Source organism: Scyliorhinus torazame, chromosome 4, assembly GCF_047496885.1.
Source record: "Scyliorhinus torazame isolate Kashiwa2021f chromosome 4, sScyTor2.1, whole genome shotgun sequence".
NCBI classification, from domain to species: domain Eukaryota; kingdom Metazoa; phylum Chordata; class Chondrichthyes; order Carcharhiniformes; family Scyliorhinidae; genus Scyliorhinus; species Scyliorhinus torazame.
In genome coordinates, this window is record NC_092710.1 from 64104314 (window position 1) to 64121218 (window position 16905).

The window sequence follows — 16905 nt, forward strand, 5'->3', positions numbered from 1 at the left end:
AAAACATCTGGAACTGATCGTCTGACAATATTAGGTTTATGAATGACTTATGTTAACAACTCTACAACAATAAAATTATGAAATTTTACTTCAATCCTAAACTGATCTTTGGTGCAAAATCTAAAATTCAGTTTCTTAAGAATTCCACTGATTTGCATCTCCCATGAGAAAGTGCTGATTAATCCTTGCAGAAAATTCTTACTGACTTCCGCATTCTTCACACTGACACTTACAAAATTAAGTTATGAAGGATCATGAATAAAATACCAAAATCATTTTACAGCCACATCAATAAAAACTTCATTAATAAAAACTTCAACAATCAGCATTGATGTTGGTGAAGTTTGAAAGTCGCTGAGCTCAATCATTTCTGACACAGCAGCAACATTTGTTAAAGGTGGAACTCACAACAGAAACTGGTTGGAAACCCACTCAGCAGAGGTGACATCAGTCATTGAAGCAAAAAGCAAATCCTACCTGATGCTAGAGCATGGCATAACTTGAAACTAGACAAGACAGTCGTACAAAAAGGCAGGAAGATTCTGTGTAAATAAACACTGGGTCAGCCTATGGAAATCTAAACTGCCTATGACAACTGAAACGTATGTGCTTTGTGATGGGACCAAGAGGGTGTTTGGTCCAATTATTACAATGATGCTCCCATGAAATCAGCAGATGTTGAAGTATTCATCATCAGAAGTAAACAGATGTCCCACTGGGTTAAACACCACTGAGCTGTACTCCCATGAGACAGACATCTTCCTGTCTCTGTTTGATGCTCTGTGTCATGTTTGAGTTGCACAAGGAGCCCTCATCACCTAAGCCCAAAAGGCCACTGATTACTTAGCAAGCAGAAAGACCCAACAGGGATGGAATTCCTGTTGAACGGCTCAAGCACGGAAAGACCCAGCCATTGCTGCACCTTCAGGACATCCTCCTCTGTTGGGCGGCAGGACCATTCCACCAAACATGTGTGATGCTTAGATCGTCAGCATATATGAAAACCAAGGTGACTGAAGAGATTGCAACAACTACAGGATATCTCACTCCCGAGTGTCACAGGATCATGCTAAAAGAGTTTGTATACTTGCAGACTGAGTGTATCCAGAAGCACAGTGGGTTGTCCTTGCTGTCAGATCAATACTGGAAATGATCTCCATATACCAGGTACAAGAGAATTGTACAATTGGTATTTAATTTAAAATGCTGCTGGCTTTTCCTGAGAAAAGTATAATTACTGGGTGAAAGTAAACCTTTAATTATGAATTACAATGTACTTGTACAGTTGTAAAAGAAACTAAAAAGTTTGAATCTTTAAAGATAAGCTTCAGCCTTGAAGTTCTGATCCAGAGATCAAGGCCTGTAGGAAGCTCCACCCTCTTTCACTCTTTTTCTCTGAGAAGGTTGACGTTTATCTGTAAAAACTAATGTGTTTTTTTTTAATCACAGTCATTTGGAAAGGTGCCTGAAGGAAAGTGAAATAACCCAACAACAACTGGGCAAAGCAGAGAAAAATATCAGAGAAATTGGAAAAACAGTTTAAAACCGTGTTCGGTTTGTCTTTGATCTGAAAGAAAATTCAAGTAAATTTGACACACTGCACATTTAAGAATGTTAACATGGCTCTTCTGCAAATAAGCAGAGAAATTAACTCTTTCCACTGACAGTCTCTGATGATTTGAACTAAACCCTTTTAAATATTTGACTGTCCATTTGTTATCTTTCTAGACAAAGTGAGGACTGGAAATATGGGAGTTATTTCCAAACTGATTACAAGTACTGCTCCCATCTGAAAACACAACTCGACAGAAAGTTCCCATTGTGCAGATAAGTTGGAATGGTAACGAATGGGATGCCTCAGTTCTAGCAACAGATCATCAGTCCAGGAGACAGGAATTAGAATAACTCACCCTGGGTACAGTTTAATAAAACTGCATTTGATATTGTTTGGCCACTACCCACAGCATTGGAAACATGCAAGGGGAGTTAAGCACACCTCTTCAGACAGACACCTGCCCTTCCCCTGATCTTCTGATAAGGTCACAAGAAAGTCCAAGAGTGAGTTGTATCAGATGGCACGTGTACCTTGATATTGGGACACCAATATGAGTGCGAGGATGTGATTTCTTACTGAAGTATCTAACATGCTGAAATGCAGGATGAAGCTGCACTGGAGAATGGGTCACCAACATGCTTCGCTACTTAACAACAGAACAAATGGCATGATTAATGTGGTCAGTAGACTGGGACACTATTTTAAATCATCAAGACTCCGCATAGAAACTGACTTTAAGGAGATCAGGACAGAATTAAACACACTGGTATCTTTTGGGGGGAGTATAATTAAAGTAAAGAGGGAAACAGAATCTGGATTTGGAAAATAGACTCAAAATTGGTGCAGGTGAACAGAGAGCTAGAGAATCTTTAAACTCCAGGCATGAATTTTTGTTTGAACTGTATGTATTTATGTTTTGATAATTTCGAATTGTGTGAAATGATCTGCGATGGGCAAGATTAATCTCAGTCGCCAGTTACCATACTTTACTGGAAAGGTTTTTACATTTATTCTTGGGGGCAGCTCAAAGGTTCGTTTTGCTGATTCTGATAATTGTGGTAGCTTCAGTATATTATCTACAGAAAGTAATCAAGACATTAGAAAAACAAGCTCAAAGCTGGGTTTGCCAGAAATCAGTTTGTCAGATGTCAATTGGGATATTGTCTCTTTAAGGTTGAGAGATCTGTAAGAAATAAAGTCCAATAATCTTATAAAATGTTTTGAAATGTATTGATTATAGGAATAGCTCTCTCCAGGTTGACAAACATCTCTGCCAAGGACATGTCCGTAACACAGACTCTGAAAAAAGACAAATCTGATAGGGTGGCAGATCTCATGGCCCCATATGTAACCCACCTGTTTGAGTAAAGGTTAAACAGGATGACCCAGCAAGCAATAAACCGGGAAATCAATTCATAGATTTCCAATGCAAATAAGAAGGATTACCTTGAATATTTGTCCTTTGCTAATGGACAATTGAATAAATGATTAGCACAAGAATCCCAGAAATAAGGAATAGGAATGGCTTTCGCGAGAGAAAATGATTTCACACAAGGACATACTCTCAATGATCCATGCTGGCTTCAGACGAACATGTTGGCCCAAGGAGACTGAGAAAAGGTGAAGCTGCCATGTCCAGCCTTGAAGATCAGTTTGGTTCAGACTTGGAGATCAGCTTTCTTTTATCTGGGACCGTAAACCATTCCGCGGAGACTGTCACCTCTATCCAGGGAGATCAGCATCCCCTCACTCCATCCGTCGTCCCATCAGGGATCAGTGAGCCATGTGTCATCGTCCCTGGCCGTATGTCTTTATCCCTGTTTAGCTGATGTCTGATATCAAAACTACAGCTTCTTAATAAAATACTTACAAATTACTGATGAATTTGAACCTCTGTGATTCCTGCACTAAAATCTTACACTTGTCCACGGACTAACCATAGGTGTAAGAACTGATATAGTCCAGAGTAACGATGAGTTGTTAGTTGCGGCTCACTGGTCACATTCCTATCTCTGTGTCAGGAGGTTGTAGGTTCAAATTCACATCCAGAAACGTGTAAAATCCAGGTTTTTTATTTTGATGCAGTACTGAGGGAGCCCTGCATTGTCAGAGGTCCTGACTCCCAAATGAGATCTTCAACTATAGCCCCATCTGCCCCTCCGTTGAGTGTAAAAGTTCCCATGAGGTTATTGTAAAGAGCAGGGGAATTCTCCCCGGTGTGCGGCTTAATATTTATCCTTCAACAAACATCACTGAACAGATTCTCTGGTCACAATCACACTTCTGTTGGTGGAAACTTGCTGCACAATTTGACGACTACATTTCCTACTTTACAACAGGGACTACACTTCGAAAAAGCCATATTGGCTGTGAAGCACTTTGGGACATCTCGAGGTTGTGAAAGGCTCCATATAAATACAAATATCCCATTAACAAAGGAGAAAAATCCCAAAATAGAACAGTCAGTAACAGGACATCAATCAGTCTCCTCTTAGAAACAAACCGATTTCATCAAACTTCAGAATGAACATGGCTCAGTCCTGGATGTGATTAACAGCAGCAGAATCAAACCTGTGTAGTAACTTTTAATTCACTTGTGTCTTAGCAGGGTAGATCTTTGGTTAAATCTCTTTCCACACAGGGACCAGGTAACCAGCCTCCGGTATAATGTAGTGTCTCCGCAGATGACTTGGACTTTTAAAGTTCTTCTCATAGTTCAATCATTTATAAAGTCTGATTAAAATGAGCAGGTTAAGGTGCAGCACGGTGGTGCAGTGGTTAGTACTGCCGCTGAGGACCCGGGTTCAATCGCGGCCCCAGGTCACTGTCCATATGGAGTTTGCACGTTCTCCCCTTGTCTGCATTGGTCTGACCCCCACAACCCAAAGATGTGCAGGGTAGGTGGATTGGCCATGCTAAATTGCCCCTCAAAAAAAAAGAATTTGGTACTTTAAATTAAAAGAAAAATGAACAAGTTAATGTTTACTGGGTTGCAATAACTGAGCAAATCCCTTCCTACACACAGAGATGAAGAGCCTCTCCCTAATGAGTGCACTGATAGATCAACAGATCAGTCAGAATTTAAACCCTTTGTTTATCAGTGTGAACAAGTTCATGCAAAATGAGAGTGGTTAAACGAACGGGTCCCTTGCCTGGATAAGCAATGGGACAACCTTTTTTAATCCATTCAAGAGATGTGAGCTTTCCTGGCTAGGCCAGCATTTATTGCCTATCCCTACATGGTGGTGATGAGCTGCCTTCATGAACCACTGCAGTCTATGTGGTGCAGGTACACCCATAGTGCTGTGAGGGAGAGAGTTCCAAGCTTTTGACCAAGTGACAGCGAAGGAATGGTGATATATTTTCAAGTCAGGATGGTGGGTGTCTTGGAGGGGAACTTCAAGATGGGGTTCTAATGTATCTGCTGCCTTGTGCTTCTATAATAATAAATAATATTTATTGTTGTCACAAGTAGGCTTACATTAACACTGCAATGACGTTACTGTGAAAATCGCCCAGTCACACTCTGGCACCTGTTCAGGTACAGAGAGGGAGAATTCAGAATGTCCAATTCACCTAATAAGCACGTCTTTTGGGACTTGAGGGAGGAAACCTACGCAGACATGGGGAGAACGTGCAGACTCCGCACAGTCAATGACCCAAGTGGGAATTGAACCCGGGACCCTGGCACTCTGAAGCAACAGTGCTAACCACTGTGTTACCGTGCCACCCATTCTAGAAGGTCATGGGTTGCGAAGGTTGTGTCAAAGGAACCTTGGTGAGTTCCTGCAGTGCATCTTGTAGATGGTATACACGGCTGCTACTGTGTTACTGTATTGAGGTGGTGGGGGGGGGGGAGTGAACGTTTATGGAACGGATGACAGTCAAGCAGGCTACTTTTGTCCTGGATGGTGTTGAGTTTCTTGAGTGTTGTTGGGGCTGCACTCATCCAGGCAAGGGAGTATTCCATCACACCCCTGACTTGTGTCTTGTGGATGGTGGACGGACTTTGGGACTGAGGAGGTGAGTTACTTGCTGCAGGATTCCTAGCCGCTGACCTGCTCTTACAGCCACAATGCTGAGATGGCTAGTCCAGCTCAGTTTCTGTTCAATGGCAACCTCCAAGATGTTGCGAGCCTGTCCCCAGTAAGTGTTGATTTATGTCTCAGCAGATTTCCTGTGCTTTTCAAACTCTTTCCAGAGTCAAAGCATTTAAACTGTTCCTTCTCAGCGTGAACAAGATGATGTTTACTGAGATGCAGTGACCGAGTGAATCCCTTCTACACACACGGAACTGGTGAATGGCCTCTCCACAGAGAGAATATGTTGGTAGTTCATCAGATTATTTCTGTTTGCAAATCTCTTCCAATAGTTTGAACATTTACATGGATTCTCATTGGAGTGAACAGTTTTGTATCTTCAGAGATAAGATACGCATGTGATTCCCTTCCCACAAACAGAGCAGGTGAACAGTTTCTCCCCAGTGTGAACATGCTTGTGTTCAGTGAGGGCAGAATACTGCCTCCTTGCCATACTGAAAGCAGATGACTGATCTCCCCAGTGTGAACTGGTAGATGTTCAGTAAGGTGGGAAGCACAAGGAAACCCTTCCCACACATGGGGCAAGTGGAAGGCCTCTCCCCAGTGCGAACACACTTGTGTTCAGTGAGGTGGGAAGAACAAGAAAATCCCCTGCCACACTTGGAGCAAATAAAGGGCCTTTCCCCAGTGTGAACATGGAGATGTTCAGCAAGGTGGGGTGCACAAGGAAACCCTTCCCACACACGGGGCAAGTGGAAGGCCTCTCCCCAGTGCGAACACACTTGTGTTCAGTGAGTTGGGAAGAACAATTAAATCCCCTGCCACACTTGGAGCAAATAAAGGGCCTTTCCCCAGTGTGAACACGGAGATGTTCAGCAAGGTGGGGAGCACAAGGAATCCCTTCCCACACATAGGGCAAGTCTCCCCAGTATGAAATTCTTCTCACAGTGAGAGCAACTGAATGGTCTCTCCTCACTGCGAACTTGTTGAATTAAACCCTTGTTGCTCTTTAAACACTCTCCACAGGAAGAACATTTAAAAGGTCTCTCCTCACTGTGTACGTGTTGATGTTGAATTAACCCTTGATGCTCTTACAACGTTTCTCACAGAGAGAGCATTGAAAAAGTATTTCCTCGGAGTGAATTAGTTGGTGTTGATTTAAAACCCCATAACTCTTAAAACACTCGACAGACAGAACATTTGAAAGGCCTCCTCAGTGTGAATTTTCTGGTGTTGAATTAACCCCACATTGCTCTTAAAGCTTTTCTCACAGTCAGAACATTTGAAAGGTTTCTCCTTGCTGTGAACTTGCTGGTGTGACACGAGGTCAAATGACTGAGCAAATCCCTTACCATACACACAGCAGGTGTGAGTGTGTTGAAGATTTTTGTAGGGATCTGAATCCCTTCCCACAGTCCCAACATTTCCACAGCTTCTCCATGGTGCAGGTATCCTTGTGTCTCTCTAGGTTCAACAATCAGTTGAATCCTTGTCCACACACACAACACATGTATGGTTTCTCATGGCTGTGAATGGTGTCTGGCGTGTAACTGGTTACAGTTCTTTCCACAGTCACTGCACTGAAAAATCTCTCAGGTATGGGTGTCTCATGGCTTTTCCAGTCACACTGATGTTGGAAAAACTTTCTCAGATAGAACAGACAGAACATCTCCCAGCACATTCAAAGTCTGATAATATTCAGGTTATGATGAACAGAGAGACTCTGTCAGGTCTTGACGTGATGTTTGGCTTGAGTTTCCCATCTGGAACTCCTCTCCTTCCAAAAACCTGGAAAGGAGACTTACACACATTATCACTGTCAGGACAGAACAGTAACTCATAACAGACAATTCTAGTTCCTATGGAACATTGTTCCCTTATTGTTTCCCCAAACATGTAGTTCAATCAAACAAAAAGGATCAAAGGTCAGCAACAAATGCCAAAGAGAAGCAAAGGGAACTTTAATCTAAATGTGATTCCTGGTGTCCACGAGACCCTCTATACCCTGAGGTCCCCAATTGCCATGGAACATAACAACTGTACTGGTGAACACTGCATCCTCCCTCTCCAGATCCTTCCAAATACAGACAGCCACAAAGGAGAGGCAGCAACTGGAGTGATCCCCCCCACCCACCCCACAATCCCTGCCGTGGTTTCCACCCATCCTGGATCTGCCAAATCCCTTTTTAAAAAAAATATATTTTATTCAGCTTTTTCGGCCATACAAAACAGTACAAAGGTTTTTCCCCTTTTTACAACAGCAAAACAATATAAATAACCGTGACCGTATTTTAACAAATAAATAAATAATATATAAACTAAATGGCAACTGCCATAACAAAAATAATAGCTCTCCCAAATAATAAAATCAGCAATTCAATATACATAACCAAGTACCAATATCTTTACAAAAACACCCCTGAGGACCCACCTGAGCCCTCCACCCCTCCCCCCTGGGTTGCTGCTGTTACCTTCCCATTTCCTTTATCGTTCTGCGAGGTAGTTAATAAACGGTTGCCACCGCCTGGTGAACCCCTGAGCCGAACCCCTTAGTGCAAACTTTATCCGTTCCAGTTTTATAAACCCTGCCATGTCGTTTATCCAGGTCTCCACGCCCGGAGGCTTGGCTTCCTTCCACATAAGCTGTATCCTTCGCTGGGCTACTAGGGACGCAAAGGCCAAAACATCAGCCTCTCTCGCCTTCTGCACTCCCAGCTCTTCTGCAACCCCGAATATAGCCAGCCCCCAGCCTGGCTCGACCCGGACCCCCACCACCTTTGAAAGCACCTTCGCCACCCCCACCCAGAACCCCTGCAGTGCCGGGCATGACCAAAACATGTGGGTGTGGTTTGCTGGGCTTCTCGAGCATCTCCCACACCTATCCTCTACCCCAAAAAATTTACTGAGCCTTGCTCCGGTCATATGTGCCCTGTGCAAAACCTTAAATTGTATCAGGCTAAGCCTGGCGCACGAGCATGAAGAGTTTACCCTACGTAGGGCATCTGCCCACAGCCCCTCTTCAATCTCTTCCCCCAGCTCTTCCTCCCATTTTCCCTTCAGCTCATCCACCATGTTCTCCCCCTCGTCTCTCATTTCCCTGTATATATCTGACACCCTACCATCCCCCACCCATGTCCCTGAATTAACTCTATCCTGAATCTCCTGCGTCGGGAGCTGCGGGAATTCCCTCACCTGTTGCCTCGCAAAAGCCCTCAGTTGCATGTATCGAAATTCATTTCCTTGGGGCAACCCATATTTTTCCGTCAACGCTCCCAGACTCGCAAACGTCCCGTCCAAGAACAGATCCCTCAGTTGCACAATCCCAGCTCTCTGCCATGCTCCAAATCCCCCATCTATTCTCCCCGGGACAAACCTATGATTATTTCTTATCGGGGACCGCACCAAGGCACCCGTCATTCCCCTATGCCGTCTCCACTGCCTCCAAATTTTCACCACCACTGGACTTGTGGTGTATTTCTTCGGGGAGAATGACAGCGGCGCCGTCGCCAGTGCTTGTAGGCTGGTTCCTTTGCAGGACGCCATCTCCAATCTCTTCCACGCCGCTCCCTCCCCTTCTCCCATCCACTTACACACCATTGAAATATTGGCGGCCCAATAGTACTCACTTAAGCTCGGTAGTGCCAGTCCCCCCCTCTCCCTGCTACGCTGCAAGAACCCCCTCCTCACTCTCGGGGTCTTCCCAGCCCACACAAAACTCATAACGCTTTTCTCGATCTTCTTGAAAAAAGCCTTCGTGACCATCACCGGGAGGCACTGAAGCACAAAAAGGAATCTCGGTAGGACTACCATTTTGACCGCCTGCACCCTCCCCACCAGTGACAGGGGCACCATGTCCCATCTCTTAAAATCCTCCTCCATCTGTTCCACCAATCGTGTTAAATTAAGCCTATGTAAGGTTCCCCAACTCCTGGCTATCTGGATCCCTAAGTACCGGAAATCCCTTGTTACCCTCCTCAGCGGTAAATCATCTATTCCCCTGCTCTGCTCCCCCGGATGTACCACAAACAACTCACTCTTCCCCATGTTCAATTTGTACCCCGAGAATTCCCCAAACTCCCCGAGCGTCTGCATTATCTCAGGCATCCCCTCCACCGGGTCCGCAACATACAGCAGTAAATCATCTGCATACAATGATACCCGGTGTTCTTCTCCTCCCCTGAGTACTCCCCTCCACTTCCTGGAGCCCCTCAGTGCTATGGCCAGGGGCTCAATTACCAATGCAAACAGTAACGGAGACAGGGGACACCCCTGCCTCGTCCCTCTATAAAGACGGAAGTAGTCAGACCTCTGCCTGTTCATGATCACACTTGCCACCGGGGCCCTATATAGCAGCTGTACCCATCCAATGAAACCTTCACCAAAACCAAATCTCCTCAACACTTCCCACAGGTAGTCCCACTCGACCCTGTCAAATGCTTTCTCGGCATCCATCGCCACCACTATCTCCGCCTCCCCCTCTGGTGGGGGCATCATCATCACCCCTAGCAGCCTCCGTATGTTCGTGTTCAGCTGTCTCCCCTTAACAAACCCAGTTTGATCCTCATGGACCACCCCCGGGGCACAATCCTCTATCCTCATCGCCATTACCTTGGCCAGGAGCTTAGCATCTACATTCAAAAGGGAAATGGGCTTGTAGGACCCACACTGCAGCGGGTCTTTATCCTTCTTCAAAAGTAACGATATTGTCGCCTCCGACATAGTCGGGGGCAACTTCCCCCTTTCCCTGGCCTCATTAAAGGTTCTCGTCCAAAGCGGGGCCAGTAGGTCTATATATTTTCTATAAAATTCCACCGGGAACCCATCCGGTCCCAGGGCCTTCCCTGACTGCATGCTCCCAATCCCCTTTACCACCTCCTCCACATCAATCTGTGCTCCCAGTCCCGCCCTCTCCTGCTCCTCCACCTTCGGGAATTCCAGCTGATCCAGGAAATGCATCATTCCCTCCTTCCCTTCCGGGGGCTGAGCCTTATACAACCTCTCATAGAATGTCTTAAACACCCCATTCACTCTCTCCGCTCCCCGTTCCATCTCTCCCTCCTCATCCCTCACCCCACCTATCTCCCTCGCCGCTCCCCTCTTCCTCAATTGTTGGCCAGTAACCGACTCGCCTTCTCTCCATACTCATACTGCACTCCCTGTGCCCTCCTCCACTGTGCCTCTGCCTTACCCGTGGTCAGCAGGTCAAATTCCACATGTAACCTTTGTCTTTCCCTGTACAGTCCCTCCTCCGGTGCCTCTGCATATTGCTTGTCCACCCTCAGAGGTTCTCTCAGCAATCGCTCCCTTTCTTTACTCTCTTGCTTCCCTTTATGTGCCCTTATGGATATCAGTTCCCCTCTGACCACCGCCTTCAACGCCTCCCAGACCACTCCCACCTGAACCTCTCCATTGTCATTAAGCTCCAAGTACCTTTCGATACACCCCCTCACCCTCAGACATATCCCCTCATCCGCCAACAGGCCCATATCCATTCTCCAGAGTGGGTGCTGTTCCTTTTCCTCGCCTACCTCCAGATCTACCAAGTGTGGAGCATGGTACGAGATGGCTATGGCCGTGTACTCCGTTCCTGTCACCTTCGGAATCAGTGCCCTTCCCAGGACAAAAAAGTCTATCTGTGAATATACCTTGTGAACATTGGAGAAGAATGAGAATTCCTTACTCCTAGGTCTGATAAATCTCCAAGGGTATGCTCCTCCCATCTGCTCCATGAAGTCCTTAAGCACCTTGGCCGCTGCCGGCCTCCTCCCAGTCCTGGACCTTGACCGGTCCAGCCCTGGATCAAGCACTGTCTTGAAATCTCCCCCCATTACCAACTTTCCCGCCTCCAGGTCCGGGATACGCCCCAACATATGCCTTATGAAGTTTGCATCATCCCAGTTCTGGGCGTACACGTTCACCAGAACCACCGCCTCCCCTTGCAGTCTGCCACTCACCATCACGTATCTACCCCCACTGTCTGCCACTATGGTCTTTGCCTCAAACAGTACCCGTTTCCCCACTAAAATAGCCACCCCCCTATTCTTCGCATCCAAACCCGAATGAAACACCTGTCCCACCCATTATTTACGTAGTCTGACCTGATCTGTCAATTTCAGGTGCGTCTCCTGCAACATAACCACATCTGCCTTTAATTTCTTTAGGTGTGCGAGTACCCGCGCCCTTTTAATCGGCCCATTCAGCCCTCTCACGTTCCACGTGATCAACCGGGTTGGGGGGCTCTTTACCGCCCCCCCTTGTCGACTAGCCATCCCCTTTTTTACCCCAGCTCCTCACCCGGTTCCCACGTACCCGTATATCCCACCGACGGTGCCCTCCCGCCTCGACCACCCCGCCCCATAACAGCTCCCCCTTCCCCTTAGCAGCAGCAACCCTGTTAGCTCCTTCCCCCCCCCTCCGCTAGATCCCCCTCTAGCGTAATTACACCCCCCATGTTGCTCCCAGAAGTCAGCGAACTCTGGCTGACCTCGGCTTCCCCGTTTGCCCTCGGCCTCTCACTGTGCGAGGCCCCCACCTTCCTGCGTCCCTGTTCCCGCCATAATTACCATAGCGGTGGAACGAGGCTCGCGTTTCCCACTCAGCCCCGCTTTCCTACCCACCGGCGCCCACAGTTCCTGATACTCCCCCCCTCCCCAAACGAGGGGAAGAGAGAAAATTTACAGGATAAAAGAATTAATAATTGAAAAATCATCCTCCCCCCCCTTCCTCATCCCACATAGTCACCCCACCACTTTGTCCCAGAAGCTCTTTCTCTTGCCAGACTATTCCAGCTTCTCGTCCACTATGAATGTCCACGCCTCTTCTGCCGTCTCAAGGTAGTGGTGCTTCCCTTGGTATGTGACCCACAGTCTCGCCGGTTGCAGCATTCCAAATTTCACCTTCTTTTTGTGAAGCACCGCCTTAGCCTGATTGAAACTTGCCCTCCTTCTCGCCACCTCCGCACTCCAATCCTGGTATACGCGGATCACCGCGTTCTCCCACCTGCAGCTCCGAGTTTTCTTTGCCCATCTTAGGACCATCTCTCTGTCATTATAGCGGTGAAACCTCACCACTGTGGCTCGAGGTATTTCTCCTGCCCTTGGTCTTCGCGCCATAACTCGATAAGCTCCCTTCACCTCCAAAGGGCCCGTCGGGGCCTCCGATCCCATTAGCGAGTGAAGAATCGTGCTCACATATGCCCCGACGTCCGCCCCCTCTGCGCCCTCGGGAAGACCCAAGACTCTTAGATTCTTCCTCCTCGAATTATTCTCCAGGGCTTCCAACCTCTCCACACACCTCTTGTGCTGCGCCTCGTGTGTCTCTGTCTTCACCACCAGGCCCTGAATTTCATCTTCATTTTCAGCAGCCTTTGCCTTCACGACCCGAAGCTCCAGCTCCTGGGTCCTCTGCGCCTCCTTTAGCCCTTCAATCGCCTGTAGCACCGGGGCCAACACCTCCTTCTTCAGCTCTTCCACACAGCGCCGCAGGAACTCTTGTTGCTCCGGGCCCCATATCGAACGGCCACCTTCCGACGCCATCTTGCTTCGAGCTTCCCTTCCTTGCCGCTGCTCCGAAGGATCCACTGCAATCCTGCCGCTATCCTCTCATTTTTCCATCAATATCCAGGGGGATTCCCTTCTATTTCACCGCACAGTGATTTTGGCTGTTTAAAATTGCTGTTGGGGCTCTTATCAAGAGCCCAAAATTCCGTTCCAACGGGAGCTGCCGAAACGTGCGACTTAGCTGGTCATCGCCGCACCCGGAAGTCGCCAATTCCCTTTTAACCAGACCCAGGAACAGATTCAAGAGATGATCCTCCAACTTACCCCCGTCTCCTTCCACATTGAGATCCAATGATTAGGACCAGATGGTGAGGAGCAGCCACTTCAGGTATCTATACTGGGGCTGCAACCTCTCACACTGAATATACACACGGCCCACAGACTCCTGTCGGTTGTAAATATCACCGGCAGTCTGGGAGTGGATGAAGCTGCTCAAAAACATGTTGCCCCCAAGGAGGGACAAGAGGATTGGGAAAAGCAGCAAAGGAGTTCTGGCTCGGAGCACTTTGGGTAAAAACAAATAGTTGGGTCAGGAAGAAACCGTGGGAGTAACAAAGGGAATGGAGCATTGGGCCTAAGGTGACGTAATCAATAATTGGAAAAATATCAAATCTAAAGTCTCCAGATCTAAATGTATAATGTATTCACAACAACGAGATGAAACAGAACATAGATATAAATGAAGAGGTTTGGTTGAATAACTATTGTGGAGACATGGCTGTAAAGTGATCAGTGTGCTCTTTCAGAGGGTCAGTGAGACTCGAATGGCCTTCTGCACTGTCGCGATTCTATGATTATGTTGGGAACTAATTCTTAATATAATAATAATCTTTATTAGTGTCACAAATAGGTCTACATTAATACTGCCATGAGGTTACTGTGAAAATCCCCTAGTCGCTACATTCAGGCACCTGTTCGGGTAAACTGAGGGAGAATTCAGAATGTCCAAATTACTGAACAGCATGTCTTTTGGGACTTGTGGGAGGAAACCAGAGCATCCGGAGAAAACCCACGCAGACATGGGGAGAACGTGTACACTCCACACAGACAGTAACCCAAGCCAGGAATCGAACTTGGGACCCGGCACTTTGAAGCAACTGTGCTAATCACTGTGCCACGGTGCCACCAGCAATAACAGCAGAATTCACTCCCTGCAGTTCAATGTTAGGCAGGATGATTGAGTAAATTCCTTCCAACACATGGGCCAGGTGAAGGGTCTCTTCCCGGTGTGAGTGCATCTTGCAGGATGTTTAACTTTTCAAAATAAAGGAAAAATGAAAAAGGAGGAAGGAGCGGGCCTGGTAAGAAATCTTGTGATAAAGATAATACAGAGGAAGGATCATCACTGCAGATCATCTCACACAATTCAAAATTATCAGCATGAGAAATCCCTCTGACTTACATCCTGGGATATTCAGAGGCAACTGAAGACAGAGTGGATCCATTGGTTCACATCATCGGGAATTCCAGAGATTTACTGGGACTCTGAAACCCCGCACACTCCCTCTTCCTTCACCAAGATGGACGACCATCTGTCCCACTCATTATATAAGCCCAGCCTTCCACTCCCAAGAAGGCAGCCGGTTGCCTGTGTTAACAACCTGTCAGCAAGAAGGCATTCCTGCCTCCCTGATTCTTTCTGAATCCGACATGTAAAGTGGTGTCCACTGAACCTTTTCTCATGGTTTGTCACTGCGATGTAAAGAATCCGGCCTACTCCAGAAGTTGCTAATGTTTCCAGGCGACCCTAGATTTCCATTCGTACCTTGTGCTCACAACCCGCTCCAAACTCCAGAATCATCCGCTTCTCCACAATCTGTCACCATCACTAATGTTGAGCATGCTCATAGAATCCTTACAGTGCAGAAGGAGACCATATCGCCCATCGAGTCTGCACCGACACTCTGAAAGAGCACCCCACCTAGGCCCACTCCCCACCCAACCCTATAACCCTATTAACCTTTGGAAAATAAAGGGCAATTTAAAATGATCAATCCACCTAGCCTACACATTTTTCGGCACCCGGAGGAAATTGGAGCACACGGGGAGAAACTGCAAACTCCACACTGTCACCAAAGGTCGGAATTGAACCCGGGTCCCTGGTGCTGTGAGACAGCAGTGCGAACTACTGTGCCACCATGCCACCTGTGCCCAGAGCACACACCCTGTCAGCAGCTGTGCACTGGCATCCTATAGTCATTGAAAGGGGACTTTCTGAAGCTCCTTGTGTTCTGGGTAAATAATCCAACATTGAGGACATAAAAGTGTTTGGCATCTCAATTGAGATCAGGGCCAGAGAATAAGTACATAAATTATATATGTATATATGACATGTGGCCAGGATATGTGTCCTATCGAAAGGACAGGCAGATGGGCAGAGAGGCCGGGGTTGCATTGTTAGTAAGGAATGAAATTAAATCGATAGCAAGAAGCGATATAGGATCGCAAGGCATAAAATCCGTTCGGGTCGAGTTGAGGAATCGCAAAGGTAAAAAGCCCCTGATGGGAGTTATGTCCAGGCCCCCTAGCAGTAGTCAGGATGTGTCACAGAAAATAAATCAGGTGATAGAAAAGGCATATAAGAAAGGCAATATTACAATAATCATGGGGGACTTAAATATGCAGGTGGACTGGGAAAATCAGGTTGGTAGCAGATCCCTAGAAAAGGAGTTTGTGGAATGTCTATGAGATGGTTTTTTGGAGCAGCTGTGACAGAGCCTACTAGGGAACAGGCAATTCTGTATTTGGTGATGTGTAATGAGGCAGACCTGATTAAGGAACTTTAGGTGAAGGAACCCTTCGGGACCAGTGACCACTATATGCCTGCGTTTTGAGAGGGAGAAGCTGGAATCAGATGTAACGGTATTACAATTGAATAAAGGTAACTACAAAGACATGAGGGAGGAGCTGGCCAGAGTTGATTGGAAAAGGAGCCGAACAGGGAAGACAGTGGAACAGCAATGGCTGGAGTTTTGGGGGGGTTATTTGGGAGGCACAACAGAAATTCATCCCAACGAGGAGGAAACATGCTGAGGGAAAGACGGGCATGCATGGCTGATGAGCAAAGTCAAGGACAGCATAAATGCAACAAAAAAAAAGCAGACAAGGTGGCGAGAATTAGTGGGAAGCCAGGAGATTGGGAAGCCTTTAAAAGTGAGCCGAGGACAACTAAAAAATAAATAATGGGGGAGAAGATGAAATATGAGTGCAACCTTGCTTGTGATATAAAAGAAGATAGCAAGAGTATTTTTTTCAATATATAAAAAGTAAGAGATGTGCAAGAATAGACATTGGACCACTGGAAAATGAGGCTGGAGAAGCAGTAATAGGAAACAAAGAAATGGCAGAGGAACTGAATTGTTACTTTGCATCAGTTTTCACGGTGGAAGACACCAGTGGGATACCAGAACTTCAGGATAATCAGGGGGCAGAGGTGAGTGTAGTTGTCATCCCTAAGCAGAAGGTTCTGGAGAAGCTGAAAGGTCTGAAGGTGAATAAATCACCTGGACCAGATGTACTACACCCCAGGGTTCTAAAATAGATAGGAGCAGATTGTGGAGCATATTTGTGGTGCTCTTTCAGGATCATTGGTAGCAGGTATGATCTCAGAGGACTGGAAAATGGATAATGTAACACTGCTGTTTAAGAAGGGAGGGAGGAGGGCAGCACTGTGGCACAGTGGTTAGTGCTGCTGCCTCATGGCGCCGAGGTCCCAGGTTCGATCCCGGCTCTGGGTCACTGTCCGCCTGGA

The 16905-nt window shown here is 46.8% G+C and overlaps 1 protein-coding gene across 1 annotated transcript in view; it reads left to right on the top strand.

The window, feature by feature from the left end:
- LOC140411374 (uncharacterized) overlaps positions 1-16905 on the top strand; it is a gene marked incomplete at its 5' end in the record, with an annotated part of 35390 nt that overhangs the window by 1169 nt on the left and 17316 nt on the right. The gene's annotated exons all lie outside the window — the stretch shown is intronic.